This window comes from Panthera uncia, chromosome E1 (genome assembly GCF_023721935.1).
Source record: "Panthera uncia isolate 11264 chromosome E1, Puncia_PCG_1.0, whole genome shotgun sequence".
Classification (NCBI taxonomy): Eukaryota; Metazoa; Chordata; class Mammalia; order Carnivora; family Felidae; genus Panthera; species Panthera uncia.
In genome coordinates this window covers 59,239,874-59,262,505 of record NC_064814.1, presented here as the reverse complement: position 1 = coordinate 59,262,505, position 22,632 = coordinate 59,239,874, and the positions used below count along the sequence as shown (strand labels likewise).

At 50.7% G+C, this 22,632-nt stretch overlaps 1 protein-coding gene across 4 annotated transcripts in view; it reads right to left on the bottom strand.

Annotated features, from left to right (window-relative positions):
- The window catches only part of PDPK1 (3-phosphoinositide dependent protein kinase 1), a 79,792-nt gene that overhangs the window by 52,330 nt on the left and 4,830 nt on the right, over positions 1 to 22,632 (bottom strand). Inside the window, exon 2 of one of the 4 annotated variants that reach the window (XM_049637322.1) lies at positions 15,169 to 15,358. The exons of 2 other annotated variants lie outside the window; for them this stretch is intronic. The gene's annotated coding sequence lies outside the window, so the exon portion shown is untranslated. One more of the 4 variants, XM_049637323.1, reaches the window with a different exon arrangement.

The following is a 22,632-nucleotide window of genomic DNA, read 5'->3' as shown; positions in this document are numbered from 1 at the left end:
TCCGGAGGTGTGTGTGTTTGATGTTACTGGTGGTGTCTGCTGGGGGTGGCAGAGTGAGACACGATCTGGACAGAAAACAGCTCCAGAGATGGGACCTGCAGAGCAGCCACTTTCCCTGCAGAATTTCCCAGCCACTCCGTGCCACACGCTTGATGTAGGGGACTTCAAGCCTGATACTGCAGCAACCCAGCGTCAAAAACACCTGGTCGGCCCAGATGTTCTAGGAAATGAATGCATGTTTCCTAGCCACAAGAAGTGAACGGGAGAACGGGCAACGGCCTCGATCCCGTGGCTGCCCCAGTGGGGCTCATTCTAGGAGTTGCCAGGGCCATACTTAAGCACAGCCCGCCAGAAGGGAGCCCACCACCATGAGCTCCCAGTCTTTGGGAAGTCTGGGGCCACTGATACATATTCCATCCCAGTGGTTCTCAACTAGGATGATTCTGCGCCCCGAGGGACCCCTAGCAATGCCTGGAGGCATTTGTGATGCCATAACTGGGAGAGGGAGAAAAGTGGTACTGGCATCTAGTAGGTAGGTGCAGAGATGCTATAAACATCCCATAACGAAGAGGACAGAACCCAACAAAGAATAATCAGGTCTGAGTGGCAACAGTTCCTGGGTGACAAGTCCTGCTCTATTCTGATAAGACTCAATGCTCCCTTTCCCAGGAAGAACCTCACCAAGTGTTCAGTGACCACCCTGAAAGCACTCAGCGCTAGTGCAGGCCCTGTGTGCAACAAGGTCCTGCAGCCACCGCTTAGAGCAGGAGTGAGAGGGAAGTATGAGCACAGGAAGCTGGGATCAGGGAGAGTGACAGGTATCCCCAGGTTGAAAAAGACATGTTAAAAAACCCTAATGCAGGGTGCCTGGCTCAGTCAGCTGAGTGTAAGACTCGACTTCAGCTTAGGTCATGATCTCACCAGTCGTGGGATCAAGCCCTGGGTCAGGCTCTGCACTGAGCATGGAGCCTGCTTGAGCTAGTGTCTCTCTCTCTCTCTCTCTGCCCTTCCTGCATGTACCATGCTCTCTTTTTCTCTCAAAATAAATAAACGTTAAAAACAAAAAAAAAAACACAAAAAAAACCCTAATGCCGTGTTTGGGAAACAATACGAAACTCCCATGACCTAAACAGTATACATGGCAGTGCTGACGAGGCTTTCTCCCAACCATGGTGTGGATTCACACTGAGAAGGATCAGACTGGAGCAGAAGAAAGCACCCCGCAAATGTGCTGCCAGCCCTCCAGAGCCCAGCACAGTGCAGGGAAGCGGGGCAAGTGGCTGCTGCAGGAGCGGGAGGAGACAGTCAGAAGGGAGCGGGCACACCCCTAATGGGGGGAGCTAATACCCCACTCCCTTAGCGGCCAGACCCACATTCAACTCCCAAGAGGGTAAGAACATCAACCCGGCAGAGATGGCCAAACGTGAAATGTCTCTGCACGGCGCGTGCTCTCGGGAAGGAGTCAGCCACTCCAACAGCAGCGGCAGGGCCCGGGCCTGGGCACCACAGGGGCGCAAGCCCTGGCTTTCTTACTCGGTTTCTCCATGGCTCTAGGCTCAGCGGGCCAACACGCAGGTTTTGGCTGGAACTCTGCTTGACAATGCTGTTTCCAAATGCCAGCCTTTGACATTTCGCTTGCTGTAAGATTATACTCAATAATTTCTCTGATTTAAGATGTTTTTTTAAACTAATGAAGCAAACTCTCAACTTGGAGCTGGATGAAAAACACAGCTAGGAGCCCACTTTGATTGCTGTAACGAACACCCTGTTTATTCCACGGTAAAGCAAGCCAATGCAAAACGAGACACATCCAGCCGGAACTGGCACATGAGGGGAGAAGCAGCTGAGCACGCTAGACCTGCAGCCTCTCAGTGTGTCCCGGAGTGACTGTTCCCGCAGGGAATCACCTCTCTTGGAAGGAGCCCCCAGAGACAACAGGTAAAGGGGAATTAAGACTTAAGAGAACCCCACACACAGTATTCTTAGCACTGTGCCTGCAGGTGGTCTGGGACTGAGGTCTTGGTAGACAAACACTGTGTTCTGTATACATGTCACAGAACCTGTTACAAGATAAAAGTTGAGCCCAGGTTTTTCCCACCTGTAAACACTAATGCACCTGATACTCTTACCTTTACTGGCAAGTTCACCTGCCCCAAAGCACAATTCCAATGAGAGGTTTGAAGGAGTTAATAAGCCTCTCCTTTAGAGACACACACACGTTAGTATAAATTAATATAAATTAGCTAGTTGTCTTACTTTGTTGTTGGCGGCTGGCTAAAACCGTCAGCAAGCTCTGGACAGGTGCAGAATGCTCTGGAGCTTGAGCTGAGCCAGGCCTGCTCTGGCTTGGCAGGTATTGAGGTAGAAGGCTTTGCCACAGTAAAGAGAGAGAAACAGAGTGCTTGCTCTGGAGATGCAGGAGGTTGGGGAGTGGCCCCGGGGCCAGGCTGAGAGGGGACAGGGAGAGGACGCCAAGTGCCTACACACAAACCAGCGGGCAACACCTGCTTAAAACCACCACCCCCTCTACCTCGAACTCCCGGAACCCCAATGTTCTCCCCACCCCAGGCTCTGCAGCCCCTTCACCTCCTCCCGGTGCAGCAGGTTGATTCTGTCTTTTGCTGCAGCCTAAAGCACATCCAGCAACTCCTGCCCACAGTCCTGGGAGGGTAAAGGGAACAACAAGACCTTGAATCCACCCTGTGCAGACAACTCAGGTCATTGGGCATACTCTCGTAAGCACATCCTACTCTCCCAAACCACAGGTTCTCTGTCACTTCATAGGAATATTACACACTCATTTTGCTCATCAGAATTTCTTAAACGAAATAAACTACATTATTAACCCAATTACTCAATAAACATTACCACTGTCCTAGCAAGGGTCCAGGGACACGGCCATCGGCAGACATGATCCCTGCCCTTAGGAAGTGACATCCAAACAGGCAACAGGCCTGATGTCATTTACAAAAGCGGCTGGCTAAAGCTGTGAGGTGGCCAGGACAGAGCAGACAAGTACTAGGGGTACAAAGCAGACTTCTGGCTACTGTGGGGCTGAAGCATGAGTGGGCAAGAGGCTTGATGAAGAGAGTACCCTCAGGTGCTGGGAGTGGCCTCCAGTGGAGGGTTGCAGCACTGTTCAGGGGACAGTGATGGCAGCTTGGATGGTGCTGCTCGGCAGGGAAGGAAATATTCACGTGAAGAAAATGAAATGTAATAGCTAAACATGCATCGCACATTTTAAAGTTTCACTTTCCCCTAATGTTTCAGATTCAAAATACAGCAGATTCAACATCCAAATGAAGCAGAGAAAGGACTCTGGATTTGTGAGACAGCAATAACAGATGCCACGAGACAGACAGACACATACACACACAAACACACACACCTGCTTGGCCGTCACAACGTCACATGCTTTAAGTCAAACGGCAGGGCCTCACAGCAGCTTCAATGATATCAGTCAAATGCAGCACCCTCGGGTGCACACTGCTTTATCCACTTCATCAGCACAGGTTCACGGAGTACCTGCTACGTGCCACGTACTGCTCTAGACACTGGAGGCACAACAAAGAACGAGGCTAAGCCTATACCCTTAAGAAAGCGACATTCTGATATGGCACACGGATACCCCAAAATGCAAACAACAAGTAAGCATCACAGTGTCAGATGGTGATAATTACCATGAGAAAAATACAGCCAGGAAGGAAACAGAGTAGTTTGTGGTAGTTGTATTTGATGTGAGTAGTTGTGGGATGTGCAAATTCAAACACAGAAACCCTGAATGGGAAAGTGACACCTAAGCAAAGATGCAAGAAGGGGAAAGCCCTAAAGAAATCTGGGAGAGCCTTCCCAGCAGAGGACCGGCCAGTGCAAAGGTCCTAAGACAAAAGCATCTCTAGACTCAACAGTCTAGTGTGACCCACAGTATGGGCCATCTCCAGACAGAACTCCTCAGTGTCAGGCAGGGACCTCAATGGCCCTGAAACGTCCCTTCTGGGATCACTTCTGGTACCCTCTGGGTGCCTCAAACCACAGGAGTGGGATCCTGAGAAACGGGCTGGCCATAAGGGCCCAAGCATGTCCTGAACCAGAGTGTGACACTAGCTTAGCCAGGGCTATTTATTCCCTCCTATCACCAGGCCTGGGCTCCAAGATGGTGGCCACCAGGCCATTGCTGCCCTGGTGGTTTTCTCTGCTCCGGCAATTATGGGCACCATGACACAGAAACCTGTCAGGGGCAACCTTCCCCCTTTGTGGAATTCTGTAATTTCCTTCCTGCCTCGGCCACTGCAGGCTAACAGAGCACCTCAGTGCAAGACCAGCTCTCAGGGCCCCTCCGTGACGGAGAGGTTTGTAGGGTCAAGTGAATGCCCGTGCTTTCTCTTGCCATAGCCGTAACTCACTGGCGTGCGTATGTTTTAACAAATAATTTTACTTCTGGAGTTAAGAAAGACAGCCACAACATTACTCTTTAAAGCATTTAAGCATCAATTGCACAGTGAAAAACCTAAGAGAAAAGCCTTCTTCCAAGTGTGAGAAGTCCAAATGTTTATTCGAAAGGGCTGATTTTTTTAAAAACATCTTGAGGTGGTACTTAAGCAACATAAACGGCACTGAGACTGTCGGCCACAATCTGGAGGACGCTTGCCGAGACTGGCTGCCCCGCGGGGTGGGGTCTCGTCCCAAGGTGCCCTTTGCAGCCTGCCTGCCCTGTGCACTGTGGAAGCAGCACAGCCCCCAGGGATCCCAAGTGACCCAGGACCTGCGGGTGACTCATTCCCTCTCAGCACAACCCAGTCAGCTTGCCACCCACCTGATGACCCAAAATTGTGGTAAGTAAATAGTTTGGGTTACTCAATAGCTTCTGAAATTGAAATCTCTGAACATATTTTTTTTTTAATTTTTTTTTTAACCTTTCATTTATTTTTGAGACAGGGAGAGGCAAAGCATGAACAAGGGAGGGTCAGAGAGAGGGAGACACAGAATCTGAAACAGGCTCCAGGCTCAGAGCTGTCAGCCCAGAGCCTGATGCGGGGCTCGAACTCATGGACCGAGAGATCATGACCTGAGCTGAAGTCGGCCGCTTAACCGACTGAGCCACCCAGGCGCCCCTGAACATATTTAAAGCAACAAAACCCTAGTTATGACTGTCCACCATCTCCATCCCACCTAATAAAATGGTGCTGAGCACAAGAGAAGTTCTCAAGAACATGACCCTCTGCCTGGCCCTGCAGCCACCACGTCACCACGAGAGTTACGACTGCTCGCCTTTCCTACACACACGTGCACATACCCCAAATCCAAGCCCCTCACACCCGAGGACGGTCGCCAGCTTCACACCAGCAGCTGTCCTTCCCCCCACCCCCGGCTGGCCAAGGCTGCTCCTTTCCCGTCAGCAGCCCCCCGCCCCGGCCGTCTCCAGCCCTCACCCTTCCTCCCCCACTTCCCGGTACAGCCCCCCATCAATGCCCCCCCCCCCAGAAGGAGATCCCCCTGTATGTTTCTCTCTCCTTCCTCCCGTGTGGCTGGCCAGGACAAGGTTTTGTACCTGCTTCACTGCTGAGAAATGTGGGAGATGTGTCCGGGGCACAGCTCTCACGAGAACAAGGAAAGATGGCTGTTCTCGATCGAACTTGGCTATGGGAAATCAGTGCCACTGACATCCGGCACCTTTGGAGCCTCTGGAATAGGGTATCACCATGTCCCCCCTCCCCCCTCAGCAAGAATCTCTTTCTGTCCACATCGGTGTGGAGGGAGAATCTACGTACAAGTGCCACCTGCTGTGCTCACCTCACCTCTCGGAGCAGGGACCACAACCAGCCCTTCGCAGGAGTGGCTCTGACAGGAAGACAAGCCTGAGTCTTATACAGTTGATTCCAACTGAACTTGTAAGAATACAGTCCATTTGTGAACTGGGCATTTTCTGTGGACTTCAACTTGTTTCACACAATTTGTAAATAAAAACTTAAAAGAGTTTCAACTTCTTTGACCCCATGAGCATCGAGTTCGACAGTCCCCTCTCAGAAGTAGAAACTTTCAAGGGAGAATTAATTTGAGATCAAGTTACATTTTCATATCCACCAAAAACATATTAAGGCTCAACTGAAATGCACAGTACACTGGTCACCCACTAAGAGTTAAGGAAAATATCAACATCAAAATACCCAGTATCCACCATTTAAAACCACTAAATATAACAAACATTTTTAACACAGGGATTAAAACACAAATAAACTCATGGCAAAGGAAAACAAATGACCCACAGATTTCTTTCCCACCTCCCACCAAGTCTCATGCACCAGACAAGACAGCTTCACTAACCCTTAGGAAACCAACTGCCAGGTAGATGAAAGCCTTTTTTTTTTTTTTTTTTTTTTAAGATTTTATTTTTAAGTACCCTCTACACCTAACATGGGGCCTGAATTCGCAACCTCAAGATCAAGAATTACATGCTCCACCAACTGAGCCAGGGAGGCACCCCTGGAAGCTGATTTTTAAAACACAGAGCCACATATTTTTAAAGCACATCTCACGGTCAGTTATCACCTGGTGGCAAGACAGTACCCTACTGGGCAGGTGGGAAAGTGCAGGCAGGAGTGAGCGAGCTCACCAGGCCACAGGAGGCTCCTGCCAGCCTCTGGGGAGAAGCCATAGCTACTCCCAGGGCTCCTGCGTCTACACAGGGGATAAGGCACGGCTGCAGAGCAGCTTTCTTGCTCAGAGTGCTTCGAAGAACTAGGATGGGAGACATGATTTTTCTTCTTTTTGTTTGAAAATGTGCTTTAAAACATTTCACAATGCGGAGTGATTTATCCACTCATCCCGCTAACAGACATTCACTGAGCACCTACCAAGAGCCCAATCCTACCTGAACCCTGGGGACTAGGAGAAAAGGAGACAGCACCTGCGTGGATGCCAGGAGGCAGAGGAGTGGGATCTGCAGGAAGAGGAATGAATGGCTGCCATTCCTCAGATCCCTCCAGAAATTTCTCCCCATCTTATCTCTTCAGGAAGGATAAAATGCAAATTAAACAAGGATTTCACAAAGAAGGAGCTTGGGGAGTCTGAGGCTGCACTCAGGGTTGGTGTGATGAGAAAGTCTTTGCCCTTGAGGGGAAGGCCATGGCTCTGCACCAGATTCACAGCAGGGGGACTACACACTCCCTCTCTGAGCAATCACAACTAGGTTCTTTAAGAATGCCTTGGCTCTTAAGGGTTTCTTACATTTCTACAAACACACTGAGGAAGAATCTAATTCCTTGATATCACAGGAATAAATATCGGAAAGCTTAATCGTTAGTTACTAAACTGCCTACACCTTTTGCCTGTGAACTAGTCTCGGCCTCGGACAGACAGACAAAAGCTACAAGCACGAGTGAAGAATTAGCACGAAACGGTTAGAACTCTCACTCTGCAGGTTCGGATCCCAGCCCTGCTCCTCATTGGCTGTCTTACCTTGAACAAGTTAGGTCTCCTCTCTGTGGCTCAGACTCTACCTCACAGCTAGGAATAAGGAGACCAGACCTCCCAGGCTTGCTGTGAGGATTTAATGAGTTAATCTACACAAAGCACACCAGCCAACTCAGAGGGAGTGCACTAAAAACACTTCTACAATTAAATAACAGAGGAGAGGTTTCCATTCCAAGGGCCATCAGATCATAAAATAAGCCTTTGGAGACAAAAACGAAGCCCATCCCCTTTCCAAATGTGTGGTTTATGTATCTGAGTAAAACTGAATTAAATATACACTGTACTAGAAGGTCCGATTCTAACTCTGAGGCAAACAAAATGATACAGGGAGGTTGAGCCCCCAAACACACTGTGAGAGAAACCAAGATCAAAATCAGGCCCTTCTGGGGTGCCTGGGTGGCTCAGTCAGTTGGGCGTCTGACTTCGGCTCAGGTCATGATCTTGCAGTCTGTGACTTCAAGCCCCAAGTTGGGCTCTGCGCTGACTGGAGCCTGCTTCAGATTCTCTCTCTCTCTGCCCCTCCCCTGCTCTCACTATGTCTCTCTCTCTCTCAAAAATAAAATAAAAACATTAAAAAAAACCATTTTTTTTTAATAAAAATAAAATCAGGCTCTTATATGGTCAAGAGGCAGCCATGTGGTTTAAGGCTCCAGCCGGCAACTTTTCCTTGGGAGAGGATCCCAAACTCAAAAAGCTAAGTGGTCTTTAAATGCCGCCCGGGCAGAGTGTGCTCTGGAGCCCTGGAACACACTGAGACAGGCACAGCCAATGCTGGACACAGTGGGGACACCTCCCTCTAGCTCCCTGCATAACCAGGGGTGGGAAACTGCCACCAACCCCGCCGGCTCATCCCCAAAGGAACCCTGCTCTCACATCAACCAGGCTCACTGTAAAAAACGTCCTCTCACCCCAGGAGGTTCCACAAAGCCCAGAATCAGGCCCAGAAACCACTGCTGCCGCCCCACCCCCTACTTCCACCAAGAGGAACAAACGGTGGTGGAGTAGCAAAATTGTGGACCCAAGTTCTAGATCTGTGACTTAGCTGAAACCAGGGATAACCATGGGTAAGCCACACACTCTGAGCCATAATTTACTCTTCTGTAAAATGAGGTTGGGGGTGTCTAGGTGGCATAGTTAGGTGTCTGTGGATTTTGGCTCAGGTCATGATGTCATGGTTCAGAGGATCCAGCCCCATGTTGGGCTCTGTGCTGACAGCACAGACCTTGCTTGAGATTCTCTCTCTCTCCTCTCTCTGTCCCTCCCCTCACATGCACTTCTCCTCTCCCTCTCTTTCTCAAAACAAATATTTAAAAAACAAAAACAAAAAACCAGGGGGCCTGAGTGGCTCAGTATCTGAGTGTCTGACTCTTGATTTCGGCTCAGGTTCATGAGTCTGAGCCCCAAGTCAGGCTCTGCACTGACAGCAGAGCCGGCTTGGGATCCTGTCTCCCTCTCTCTCTGCCCCTCCCCTGCTCACACTCCCCCCCTCAAAAATAAACAAACATTATTTTTAAATAAATAAATAAATAAATAAATAAATAAGCAAGCTATTTTCAAAAAAAAATTTTTAAATAATAAAATGAGGTTGATAACATTCACCCACCTCTTGAGGGCTGCTGAGCGCCTGTAACAGACAAGTGCAGGAAGCACTCTGTGAGGTGTGTCGTGGCTCACGTGGCTGCTGCCTAAGGTGGCAGGAGGGGACTCTGGGGGCCAGGTGTCTGTCTTCCTGAGCTCACAACACACACTGTGCCACATGCTCCGCAGGCCACACAGGTCTTCAACCTCAGGCAGACAGGGAGCCGGCTCACGTAAGACAAGTGGTCACCAAGCTCTTGTGCAGCATGACACAAAGCAAAACACAGCTTGTGCTAACCAGTGTGGAACCACACTGACCAGCTGAAGCTCCAGGTGGTCGGCTGCCTGGCTCTCAAGAAAGACCGGAGTACGACTGTTTCTACTGTTCCACAGAATAGGGTGGAGAAAGGGCAGAAAGGGAAGGGAGAAGCATTCAGTGGGTGATCCCTGAGGGTGGCCACTTATCTGTCTTCCCACTGTGTCCTTCAGTCCCTTGGAGCCTCTCACCGAGCAAGAAGCAGGCGAGGCAGGTAGAGGGACACAAGGTCAGGGCGGCCATCCACCTGAAGTCTAGCCTTCAGGCTTCGCAGATGGCAGGACTCGGCCAACACGGTCTCCGAATCTCACTAACCTGTATCTTCACTGTTAACGCTGTACATACGTCACCACAGGTTATGAAACACAGAATCTTTTCATGGACACAGAAGCTCCGCTTGCTTCCTGCACTTTGGAACTGCCTAAAGGCATACTTCACACACCATTAACTTGATTAACATGAACATCAGGATGTCAGTTACCTCTGGACCGCTGGGCATGAGATTACAATCAGGAGGGCCACTCAGAGGGCTTCCAAAAACCTGGTGAATACCCTATGTTTAAAGCAAGGTGGTGGACACATGCAAGTCTGTTTATGTGTTCATTCTTTGAATTCTCCAAATAATTACACATACCCTTTACAGATACAACTTTAAATACCATTAAGATAGGGGCGCCTGGGTGGCTTAGTCGGTTAAGCGTCCGACTTCAGCTCAGGTCACGATCTCGCAGTCCGTGAGTTCGAGCCTGCTTCCAATTCTGTGTCTCCCTCTCTGTGCCCCTCCCCCGTTCATGCTCTGTCTGTCTCTGTCTCAAAAATAAATAAACGTTTAAAAAAAAAATTAAATACCATTAAGATAAAAATAATGAAATGCCATTTTTCTCTACTTCTATAAACGATAACATTTGTTAAGTGCTTACTGTTTGCTATGTGCTCCTCTGACCATTTTATGCATGTTATCACGGTTAGTCCCCAAAACAACTCAGGGTGAGGACCGCCCACATCCTTTTTTTTTTTTTTTTTAAAGATGGGGGACGCTGAGGCACAAGGCAGGTCCTTGGTGACAGTTACACACCCAGCAGTGAAACCATATTCAAATCCCACCCCACTTCGCAACAGGCGTCTCAGATGCTGATATTCCATGTGAGCCAGGTAAGTGGGGCCCTCACCTGGCAGGCTCTTCGTGAGGTGTGCTGAGCAATCACTACCATATCCCACGTTAGGCTCAAGTCCTCAATGGACACTGATGATACCACATGGGACCAACAGACCCTTTGAACTTCCTTCTAGGTTCACCAGCTCATTCATTCACATCAAGGACTCAGGACGTGTAATGAGTTTTTGCTAATGAGATGAGTAAACTCATATCTTTCAGACACAGATCCTATGTGGGAGGGAGAAATCATTAACTACCGGGGTGGGGAGGTTCACCATGGAAATCATATTTCCGCTTTTCAAGACTGCCACTCTGGAGCTGTATCAGAAAAACAGCAACATTTCAAAGACAATTAGTCTAATCATATACTTAAGATTTCATTTCACAGCCAAATAACCTTGGATAAAATCTAAAACGAATATGCATTAAAAGCTTTACTATTATTAGTCACAAAACAGTAACACACTCTTGCCTTCTGTTTTGCTAAAAATTAATAACTCAACATATTAAAGTTGACAACTAAAAAGACTGGGTTTCTAACCTAAAGGCACATTAATTATATAACACTTAAACATGAACCTCTCGCTGGGAATTAAGTTTATTCAACACACGTTTTCGCCATCATCTAGGCTGGAAATCTGAGTGATACCTAACTTGATCAAAAGGTTACCTCATGATGCCCTAAAGGCCAGGAGGCACCCAGCTGTTTGCTGTCCTACCCAGGGGAGCCAAATGCTGGGGGCCTCCTCTTTCCCACTCTCCAGCTACCAGGTCGACACCATCTCCTTCGAGGAAACCTCCCATGGCCTCCAAGACTAAAAAGTCAAAAGTTAAAAAAAATCTACAGCATATGGGCACTTCCAATGCCCTACCAATCCCTCTCCTCCAGAATTCCCCTCCTCTCCGTTCTGCTGGGCTGGGGACCCTCAGTACCTCCCACATATCTGATCCAGCTAGCTGTGCCCTCTCCTCCCCCTGTGCCCTTCAACCTTAGTGTGGACAGTGCTGCACTCTGTCCTGACGGCCCACAGCTCATGCACCGCCAAGTGAACATCTCCCCTGGCGAGGCACAAGATTCCTGAGAGCAGTAAAGGGACCAACACAGAAACTTCCCACAGTTCCTAAAAATGTCCTGGTTTTGCCTTCCATCAGTGTTTCCCACACATAAACATATAAAGCACGGGGACAAGGATAACTGTTCTAGTAACTCTAACACATCATCCTGTAAGGAAAATGCCAGATTGTGGTCAGACTTGGGATCTTTAATCCTCGGAAGGTTCTCTCTCCTTGAAATAGGAAAAAACAAAAACAAAAACAAAACCAGCCCCCAAAATGCCACTGGCCACATGAATAAATGTCACCTAGCAGGAACACCCATCCAGTGGTAAACACTTGTGTGGTTTGCAACAGCAGAAGAGACAGCGATCTCTAACTGAGGATGCCTCCTCTCCTGACAACTGAAAAGGCACTATAAGCAGCTGCCCTCCCTTCCTGGACTCCGTATCTGCAAAATTTGAATGAAGAGTTTCTTACTGGGAACAATAACGGCCAAGCGAGACCCAGAGACACTGTGTCCCAGTGTTAACGGCTAACTGCCACAGCAGAGCTGCACGCCACCATCGGCACGCGGGGAAAGATCTATTTTGTCTAGCACGACATTCATCTACACCTCCTCCAACCACCCATTTAGAGGCAGTTGCCAGAAACAAGAGAAGGAGGAATATGGCAAGAAGGGTGCGCAGGCACACCAGTCTGTATTTCACCTTGTCTTAGCCAACTCTGCCCACCTGACGCACACCTTCCGCACACCTCCCGAGACTGGCCCCAGCCCCAGGGCGGGCCCTCGACACCCTGAGGTCTATCTGCCTGTGGCCGGGGGCTGTCACCATCATTTTCTTTGAAGTGCTTTCCCTTAGACCCCTGCCCTGTTCTCTCTTCCTACCAATTCTTATCTTCATAAAGGTCTTGTATTTGCCGTGTGTAGATGGGAGGAGAAAAAAATGAAATCCACGATTTTCCGAAAATGCTTATCCTCGGAGTTCCAGGCTAGAAAAACACTCCAAACTCTGCTCTGGATTCACTCTACAAGCCCCAAAGAACAGCCCACAAGTTAGACTGCGACTCAAGGCAAAGTCTTCAGACAATGAACAACGGCAGCTTCACCAGAAAGGAAAAAAGCCAGGGGCGCCTGGGTGGCTCAGTCGGTTAAGCGGCCGACTTCGGCTCAGGTCATGGTCTCGCGGTCCGTGAGTTTGAGCCGCGCGGTGGGCTCTGTGCTGACAGCTCAGAGCCTGGAGCCTGTTTTAGATTCTGTGTCTCCCTCTCTCTGACCCTCCCCTGTTCATGCTCTGTCTCTCCCTGTCTCAAAAATAAATAAAAACCGTTTAAAAAATTTTTTTTTAAAAAGGAAAGGAAAAAAGCCAGAAGAGAACGAATCAAAGCTGACCACCTAATTTTCACAAGGGCCAGGTGACATAACTCCATCCTCTTGCCTGCAAAGAGAGCAGGAAGGGACTGGGCACAGAGGACCTGAGCAGACCGTGGCAAATGCCCAGTGGATCACCGACTCCAAATACTCCAGAGGGCAGGGGACTGGACCGGATTCGAAATCAGTTCTATCAGGGCATTCGGGTTCACTCCGTACCTGGGAACATCTCTGTCCCTGTGCTATCCCAGAAGTGTTCATGTTACCAGAAAGCAGTCGAAACAAGTAGGTACCTGGACCCCATGCCAGCTCTGATCCAGTGTGTTAAGTTAGAAGCCCTGCGGGTCCCAGGTATCTTCACGTGGAACTCAGGAGTATCCAACTGGGTGAGTATGACAGTGCCTTCCAAAACAGAAATACTGTGGGGGCACCTGGGTGGCTCAGTCGGCTGAGCGTCCGACTTTGGCTCAAGTCACAATCTCATGGTTCATGAGTTCAAGCCCCGTGTCGGGCTCTGTTCTGTCAGTGCAGAAACTACTTTGCATCCTCTGTCCCCCGCTCTCTGCCCCACCCTCACTTGCACTCTCTCTCAAAAATATGTAAAATATTAAAAAAAATAGAAATACTGTGGTCATCCTATGACAAAATAACAAGTAACAGAGAGCAGAGCAGGGCCATAGACCTAATTCCAGTTATTAAGACCTAATCCTGTTTTGTCTCACCAGTAATAAGGCACATGGACCCCTGACAGGATGCACTAGAGACACCCCCACCTCTGTGGGATTCTTCCAGATCCGATAACTCCAGTGTCATCACCAAAAACATCAGACAAAACCAAACTGAGGGACAGGCTACAAAATACTTGACCAATACTCTTCAAAAGCATCAAGTTCATGAAAAACTGGATGCAACGAGAATCTGTCCTAGACCAAAGGAAATCAAGGAAACGACTAAGTGAACGTGGCTCCTGGATGGGATCATAGAACAGGAGGACAGTGGTGGGGAGTGGGGGGGGGGGGGGGGGTGGGGGTGGGGAGGACTGATGAAACCCCAACAGGTCTGCAGTTCAGAGTGTGGCACCAACATTCATTTCTGAGTTTGAGAGAAGTGATATGCTGTAAAAATGTTAACATTAAGGGAGGTGGGATGATGGGTTTTATGGGAACTCTGTGTTTTTCACAACTTTTCTATATATCTAAAATTACCCCAAAATCAACTTTAGTTTATTTATTTATTTTTAAAGATCTTATTTTTAAGTAATCTCTACATCCTGTGTGGGGCTTGAGCTCACAACCCCGAGATCGAGAGTCACATGCTCGACCAACTGGGCCAGCCAGGCACCCCAAGTTTATCGGGGTGCCTGGGTGACTCAGTCAGTTAAGCATCCAACTCTTGATTTTAGCTCAGGTCATGATCTCATGGTTTGTGAGTTCAAGCCTTACATTGGGCTCTAGGCTGACAGTGCGGAGCCTGCTTGGGATTTTCTCTCTCCCTCTCTCTCTGCCCCTGCCCTGCTTGGTCTATCAAAAATAAAAAATAAATTAAAATATATTAAAAAAAAAAAAGTTTTTTGTGGGGCACCTGGTTGGCTAGTCAGTTGAATGTCTGACTCTTGATTTCAGCTCAGGTCATGATGCCTATCCCAGGGTCGCGGGAATGAGGCCCTGATCATGCTTCACACTGAGTATGGAGCCTGCTTAGGATTCTCTCTCTCCCCACCCCTGCCCCTCTACCCAGCCCCTCTCTAAAATAAAATTTTAAAAACTAAGTTTAAAAAAAAAATGTTTCTTTAGAGGCTATTTTGATAGCTTCAAGTAAACTTAAACAATCTGAATGAAATACACTTAAAGAAAAAAACTAACAGAAAAAGTTAAGAATAAATTTCCTAACACCCCCACCTTCTTTAGCTTGCATCGTCCAAAAGCCTTCTGTTTTTGGAGCAGAGAGGTCTCCCTGCAAAAGCCCTAGGCAAGCACAGCCCTCCCGGTCTTCCCAACACTAGACATGTGCTCCCTCCTCAAACTTCCTCCACACTTGGCTGCCCCCTGCTCCCTTACCCTCTGGGTTGCCCTGCCAAGAAAGCCCCGGCTCAGTGCACATAAGTCCACGCTCTTCTGCCCTCCTCTCTGGAGCGGCCCCACTAAGGCTGGCAGAGCAATTCACTGCCCTTGGGGCCAGTCTCCCCTCAGCCCCTGGGGTGGGGCTGTGGCTGGTGGGACTCACAGGGCTGGGGGCACATGCAGGCTGTCCCACACCCGCTGAGCAGCCATCTTTTTCACCCAAGGACTCCTTCAGGCCACGAGTGTGGAGGCCTGGTTCTGTTGAGGTCTCTTCTCCATCACCAGACCATCCTCACCCCCTTCCACCCGAGACACAAAGCACAGTGCCAGCAGCTTCTGGGCAGGAGACTTTTCTAAGATTAAACAACAACAACAAAAAAAGCATTTAGATTACAAGTTTTGTTTTCTTTTTTTAGGAATGAGAATAAAATGCATTCACAAATAAAATCTATATTTAGACACACATTTTTAAAGCTGTATATCTGATAATAACCAGCTATGTACATACAATCAGTAGAAGACTATAATTTTGACGAATGAAAAAAAAACCCATCAAAGAAAAATGCCAAACTGCAGGAAGAAAAAAATGAGTTGACAATGGAAAAGGGGGGCAGTAAATCCTGAGCTTCAGAGATCATGCACTGAGAGGACAGATTATTCTCTCAGCCTCCTGTCCAGCCTAAGTCATGGGCCATTCACTGCAGAGAAAAAATGCAGAAGAGCTCAGGGCTCACCCTCGAGGAAGGAAGCCAGTTAATAATGACAAGAGCCCGGAAACAAGCAGTTATCAAGCTTCTTAGCTTTCCTAGTAAGTTAGCTTGCTACCTCACCTGCCCCCACAGGGTCTGGCTGCTGTGACTCTCCAGATCAGACCTTCCTAAGAGCAGAGCTGAGCAAAACCAGCGTCTGGGCAACTTTCCCAAAGAATGGGCTGGTCCCATCATTTCCCGAAGGAGGAACCCATGCTGCACTTCTTAACGGCCAGCGCTGGCCCATGCTGGGTCTAACGCTCCTGTCACTCCTGCCCTCCTGCTAGGTTGGTGGCTCTCTCACTCACTGAGCATCCATGCGTAAGTGCATGGTAGGAACCTCTAAGACAAGGGGGGCTGCATGGACAACCCCCAGAACCATCAGCCACACAACCATCCGAGGAGGGTGGGGCTTCATGCACCTGGATGAAGAGCTGTGGCACTGGATGTGGTCGCACCTAGCCACAGAGCTTATGCCCCTTTTAGGACAGGATACTTTTATAAATCAGAGCAAAGTCAAGGCCTGGGGAAAGCCCTCAATGACCTCGCCTAAAGCAGCAGAGAAATACGTGCCATTTCCCCTAAGGGCCCTATATCATAAGAGAATAGCAGCTTGGCTTCTGGGCAGAGAGACTGCTAGGGTGACCCTCATCCTCAGGAATCTTCAAGGAAAAAGTCCTCCTAACGGGAAAGCAACTGCCTTGAGAGTAGCTGTCTCTCACGCAGAGCCCACATCACCGACACTGGCGGCTGGCACTTCTACAGGTTCGGTACTCAGGGTCTGGCTACGTGAGGACAGTGGTCCACGGCAGGCCTCGCCCACCACGGCGGCAGTGCCAACATGAAAAGCCTCAGCTCAAATACTGTATGTTTGACGTAAGTAGTTTGCTACTCCAGATTTAACCCAACAGTTGGTCCCCAACCTGCAAGGAGCTATAGTTACGAAAAGAAATGGGTACCTCTGAAATATAACCTCTCAAGGGTCAGGTAAGTGATATAATATATACATGGAAAAAGAGAGTATCTCCTTCTTAAGTTGTATTTCCTTAGACAACAGAAGAGTGGAACATGAATCCATGTTTTTAAGCGTCTGACTTCTTCCTGGTTCGGAATGCTTGCAAACGGGGCATTAAATAGGGAACAAACAGTTTCTGATGAAGCCCTCCACCCCTTGAGCATATACAGCTGTAAATGCAAGGGAATCAGAATGTACATGTAGGATTCTGACATGCTTTTAACAAATGGCAAAAATGGGAAGATACACGGGTATGTGACAAATACTACTGGAAGTCCAGGCATGAGAACCATGAAGAGAAAAGATGAGACAGTAACCAAAGCCATCCAGAACCTCAAAGTTCAGAAAGACAAGGACAAAACAAGGCACAGAACCTGTTTCAGAACTGACTATATAATAAAACTATTGCAGACCAAAGCGGACAGGGATGGGGCAGGGGTGGGTGGGACACACACAAAGAAGCTGATCACTCAGAAAAGGCTTCACGGTCACCAAGGGGGTAGTTTCCACTGGGGGAATTTCTTCAGGCAAAGAGGAAGAGCCTGAAGAGGAGAAACCGGCAGCTTAGAACACCCTGGACACTACCTGGGCTGTACAGGGCACTCGGCAGGTGCATCCGAGAAGGGACTCTCATCGAGGAGGAGCAAAGGGACAGGCTAGGAGAGACAGGGAAGTCCTAGGAATGCTGGAACTGAGGCACCCTTCCAGCAGTGCTCACTTCCCAGTCACCGAGAAAGGGGGACTAGGAACAAAGTGTGTCAATGTTTTCAGCCCTGCCAGGGGAGAGTGTGTGATGAGAATGCGATATGGCCACCCCTTGAGATGAAGCCACTTCCTTCACTGTAGGGGAGCATCCAGAGCCAGGCCCCAACTGAATACATGCCCTCAACTTCAGACTGGGTCTAAGAGCAAGATCTGCAAGGTAGAACCTTTTCCTCCTGGGTGGCACAGAGCTCCCAGGTCCACTGCAGGCTTTGTCCTCCCAGCTTCTCAGAAACAGGGAGGGAGAACAGAAAAGTTAACTCCAGGCCCCTTTTCCCACAGGTACCACGGCAGGTCAAAGCACATAACAACAATTTCTGTAAGGCTTCAAGCTTCCCTGCAAATCTTATCAGCCTTCTCTGACAGCATCCAATATACAGCTGTCGCTTTGAGATACAACTCCCACTGCAGTACAATTAATTCCAAAAGAGAAAAACAGGTTGAAGAATGAGACTTTAACAATGATTTCATTGTAACAGCTAAGCTTCAGCCAGATGAACTGTGAGATACTTCCGAGATGCACATACATACACACACGCACACACACACACACACACACACACCGCAGCTGCCTGCACACGGGCCTCTCCAGCCTTCTCCAGCGTGGGCAGACCTGCCACCCCCAGCTCCACCAACATGCAGAAGGCACACACCTCCAGAACGACCCTGCTTGGCATCCAGACACACCTTCACACATGCCTTTAAATATTGCGATTCCCTGAAGGCTGCAAGCTGATTCAAAGCACAGCGGCTGGTGCAGAGGACACTTGATCTCGTCTGTGGGGCAGAGGAGGTCACTAGGCCACCAGGAACTATGTGCCCACCTTCATCAGGCTCCTGGGCAACACTCCAAATGCAAACCGTCCTTGTCTGCTTTGCGGGCCGTGCGTCCGGGCAGGGGCTGCTGACGTAGGCCGTGGCCGTCTATTCCGCGCACCGAGCTTGCGGTGCTGTCAGTTCTACTTCTGTGGGCCTATGTGCAATCCAACTATTTACACAGAAACCTGAATCGGTTCCTCTGATGAGGGATTTGAAACCCACAAATGTAAATCCTTTATAACAAACTATCTCTCTTAAGACATTCAAAAGGACTTGGAATTTCTTGGGAGTAAAAATTTCAGTTTAAGTAAGGAAAATTTTCCAGTCTAAGAGGATGGAAACAGACTCTGGGCAACTACATAAATGCAACCAGTCAAGCAATGAAAACAGATCCTCAAGAACCATCGCAAACCTGAAAGGCCTTTCATATCCAAGGCACTATCAGCAGAACATATTCCCCATCACTCGAAAATAACGCACTCTGGGGTGCCTGGGTGGCTCAGTCAGTTAAGTATCTGATTTCAGCTCAGGTCGTGATCTCACGGTTTGTGGGTTCAAGCCCCATGTTGGGCTCTGCGCTGGCAGCGTGGAGCCTGCTTGGGATTCTGTCTCCCTATCTCTCTATCCCGTCCCTACCCACACGCGCACACACGTTCTCTCTCGCTCGCTCGCTCTCTCTCAAAAATAAATACATATAACAGGAAAGGAAAGGAAAGGGGAAAGGAAAGGAAATCAACTCTGCCTGTCGATTCAGCTAGAGACTGGATAAAAACCGGTTCTCGATAATCAAGCAATGTTTTAAAGGGTCCGGTATTAAACACGACCCAGTTACAGAAGAAGGCACTAGTAAAAAGGCCTGAATGATACCCGTCCAAAACTTCGTTTCCACACCAGCACTTCCTCCCCGGTGATTTGCCCTTTGAACCTGCCTTCAAAACAACTGCACTCCTCACCCCTTCGGCCAGCTGTCATCAAAAGGGCAGGGGCAGAGCTCGCACACGTCCGTCCCAGCCCTCACACCTGCTGAGGGAGTCATTTCTGCATCAAATGTTCCTCAGCCACACATGGGATCCCACCAAAGTCCATTTCCACGGAAAATTCTCCTCAGGAAAGGTCCAAGTGCACTGCCAGGGAGGGCTCTCCACACTACCAACTCGGAGGGGACGGAGCGCGCTCACCCCGTTTCCGCAGCGCTTCCCCCTTCATCACACCCTCGCCCTCCACGCACCCAAACCCCACGTCGTGCGGCTCGGCTCGGCTCGGCTCGGCTCGGGGATGAGGACGTGGCACGAAGGGAAGACACGCCCTGGGGTCGCCTTTTCTTCCTCACCAAAACTGGGCTACAGGCGGCCTAGAGGCCGAGGCCTGCTCTGAAGAGCTGCCCAGGGCCTCTGCTCAGGCCCCGCGTCTACACAGGCTGCCGCCGCACTCCTTCCCCCAAGACCCTGTCGGAAGAGGGCAAACCCACACTCCCACCTCTCAGTGTGGGGACCTCACCCTGCCCGCTCTGCAGGGGCGTCGCGGGGACAGAAACACATCACACCGCCCGAGACCACGATGAGAGGGAGCTACCCGAAAAGGAGTGTGGAAATCAGAACCCACTCCTCTCCATGTCCCCCGCTCTCCCAACCGCCTCCCCGCACAGACGCGGCCACGCTCGCAAAGCGTCTCCCGCTTTACCTCCAGCAAAGCCACTGCAGCCCTGGTCTCCCAGAGGGAGGAACCCAAGCCTCCCCCACTCAGAACAGCGGCCCCCAAACACAGACGAAGCGGAGCCTCTTTCCAAACAGCTGCTTTCTGACAGTGCGAGGCCGAAACGGGCTCCAGGGGTCACAGAGTTCAGCCATCTGCCCCGAGAAATAAGTAAGTGTGCGGTCCTTCCACGTGAAGAGGTCCCTCCTGCCTCCAGCACGGCACCGTCGGGACACTCAGGCACAACCCCGGGAAAGACGTTCTGGGCAGTGGCACCGAGGACCTCCTCAAGCCAAGTGGCGTCCGAGCCCCCCGCCAGGCCGGCCCTCGGGGCCCTCCCCACGCGAGGGGGCAGAGGGGAGCCCGGGGCCCTGCCGCGGCTCAGTCGTGGGTTCAAGAGGCTCGGTTTAACAGGTAGATACTTACCCCCCATCCATCGGTCTCCCGGTCTCCACGCCCGTAAAACGGGAACGACACCGACCTCACCCCACCCTATCAACGGAAATCAAGCAACACGGCGGGAGCTATCTGGAAAAGTGCCTGCTTTTTAAAGTAAGTGTTCCACAGGGGACCCCGGGTGGCTCAGTCGTCTAAGCGTCCGCTCTCGATTTCGGCTCCGGTCGTGATCTCATGCTTCGGTCAGGATTTCAGGTTGTGAGTTGGAGCGTGAAGCCGGCTTGGGACTCTCTCCCTCCCTCTCTCTCTGCCCCTCCCCCCTCAAAAAAACCAGAGAAAAATTTAAAAAACAAAGTCCGTGCTCAGCACGCGCTATGGACAGCCTCCGGCCCACCTGAGGATCCAAGCAGGCTAGGCCACGTTCAGACCTCACGGTAGCGCCCCCCTGCTGGCGGCGCACGCTCAGGAAAGTGGCAAGATCCACAGCGGGGCCACGGGCTTCTCCCACAGTGCCACCTTGAAAATCCAGACCCGAACTGTCAGAAGCGCCAAGCCTACCTGTCCTCGGATGAAAAAGCCAATACTGGGGGCACCTGCGCCATCACCGAGGGGAAACACGGCCTATCTTCACCCGGCAGGGGGGACCCAACAAAAGCCTTGCTCCTCTGGCTTCCTGACGGCGAGGTCTCTCCGCTGTACCCAGATTCATTTTCCCTCCATGGATGCCAGCAATTCCGCGCTAAGAAGACGGCTTACTAGAGAAAACTCCCGATGTCGACCGCCCATCACGCGAAGGGCCAAGACGGTGAGGAAATGTGCTCTCTGTCCCTTCCGAGGACTCCAGCAAAGTTCGCACCTTGCGCCCCAACAGCACCGCCGTAGGACGGTTCGTGTTACACGCTTTCTGGGATCGTGCTCACCCCCGGCCTCCACTGAGGCTCGCCAAAAGCCTCTTTCGTGTTTTTGCCTGTCAGCCCAGACACCCCAGGGTACGGCCACATGTCGCAACAGCCAAAGACGGCCCCTTTCCCTTTCACCGTTTTCTCAACTGAACAGGTCCTCCTCTGCGGCTCTGGAGCGTCACCCATCCCTACGGTGTTCTCCGCCTGAAGTCCACTGAGGAGCTGCAGAAGGTTCAAGAACCAGCGGAAGTAACTACAAAATGCGGGGCGGCTCTGTGTTTTAATCTCAGGAGAGGATTCATTCCTTCCGTCAGATTCTCAAAGGGGTACAAGACACCCCCCCCGGCAAAAAAAAAAAAAAAAAAAAAGATTAAGAACCGCCACCACAAAGCTGTACGCTGCAAAACAAGGAGTCGGGTCCATTTCCTGGGTCTTCTTTCATTTAAGTGATTTTCCCTTGCCTTTGGAACCTAATTTTGCACCCACTTCTCAGTTGCGCCCAAGGTATAAATCGTGAAAACACCTTCGCAACTCCCCAACTCAAACACCGGGAAAACATCAAAACGCTCAAGATACTTTTAGCAACAGAGGGAAGGGGGGGGGGGACGTGGAAACACTTTTAAGCAAAAACATTCAACCCAACAAGTGCTTTTCCCTTTTATTTTCCCCTGAAACCCCTCCTCCCCGTCAGGATCACTCTCCCCCCACCACCAAATCCCCTCCCCCGGTAAGCAAGTTCAAGTCCGGCCCCCTTGGGGCTTCCCACTCTCGATGCCGGGGCTGGAGAAGAGCCCCGAGGCAGGAACAGCACCCCTGGCCGCTCGGCCGGGCCGGGACAGCAGTCTATCACATTCCATCCTAGGCGTGAATTCGGGGGGCCCGGGGCATCAGGTGCTCCGGGCAAGAACTCGTACCTCCTGCTCCGCTGCGGCAGAGGCACTGGGACCCCCCCCCTTCCAGGTGAAGGCCCAGGGCGGTTCCTCCGCAGACGGAACGAAAGGTAAGCCCAAAGGCTCGGCTCCAGGCCGCGGCGCGCCGAAAACAAACTTTCCAAGCACTTCCACCGCGACAGGCCAGTGACACCTCCCCGGCCTCCCCCGCCCTCCGCGCGTCTGTCAGCGCCCCCGCCGGGCAGGCTCCCGCCGCGCCGGGGCCCGGGCTCCCCGCGACGGCCGAGCAGCGCCCTCACGAAGCCCGCGGTCCTCTGCCCGGCCGCCCGGCCGCAGGTGAGGCGCCGCCCGGCCCTCGGGACCCGGGGCCGCCCCGCCTCACCGGGGCCCGGCGGCCGCCGC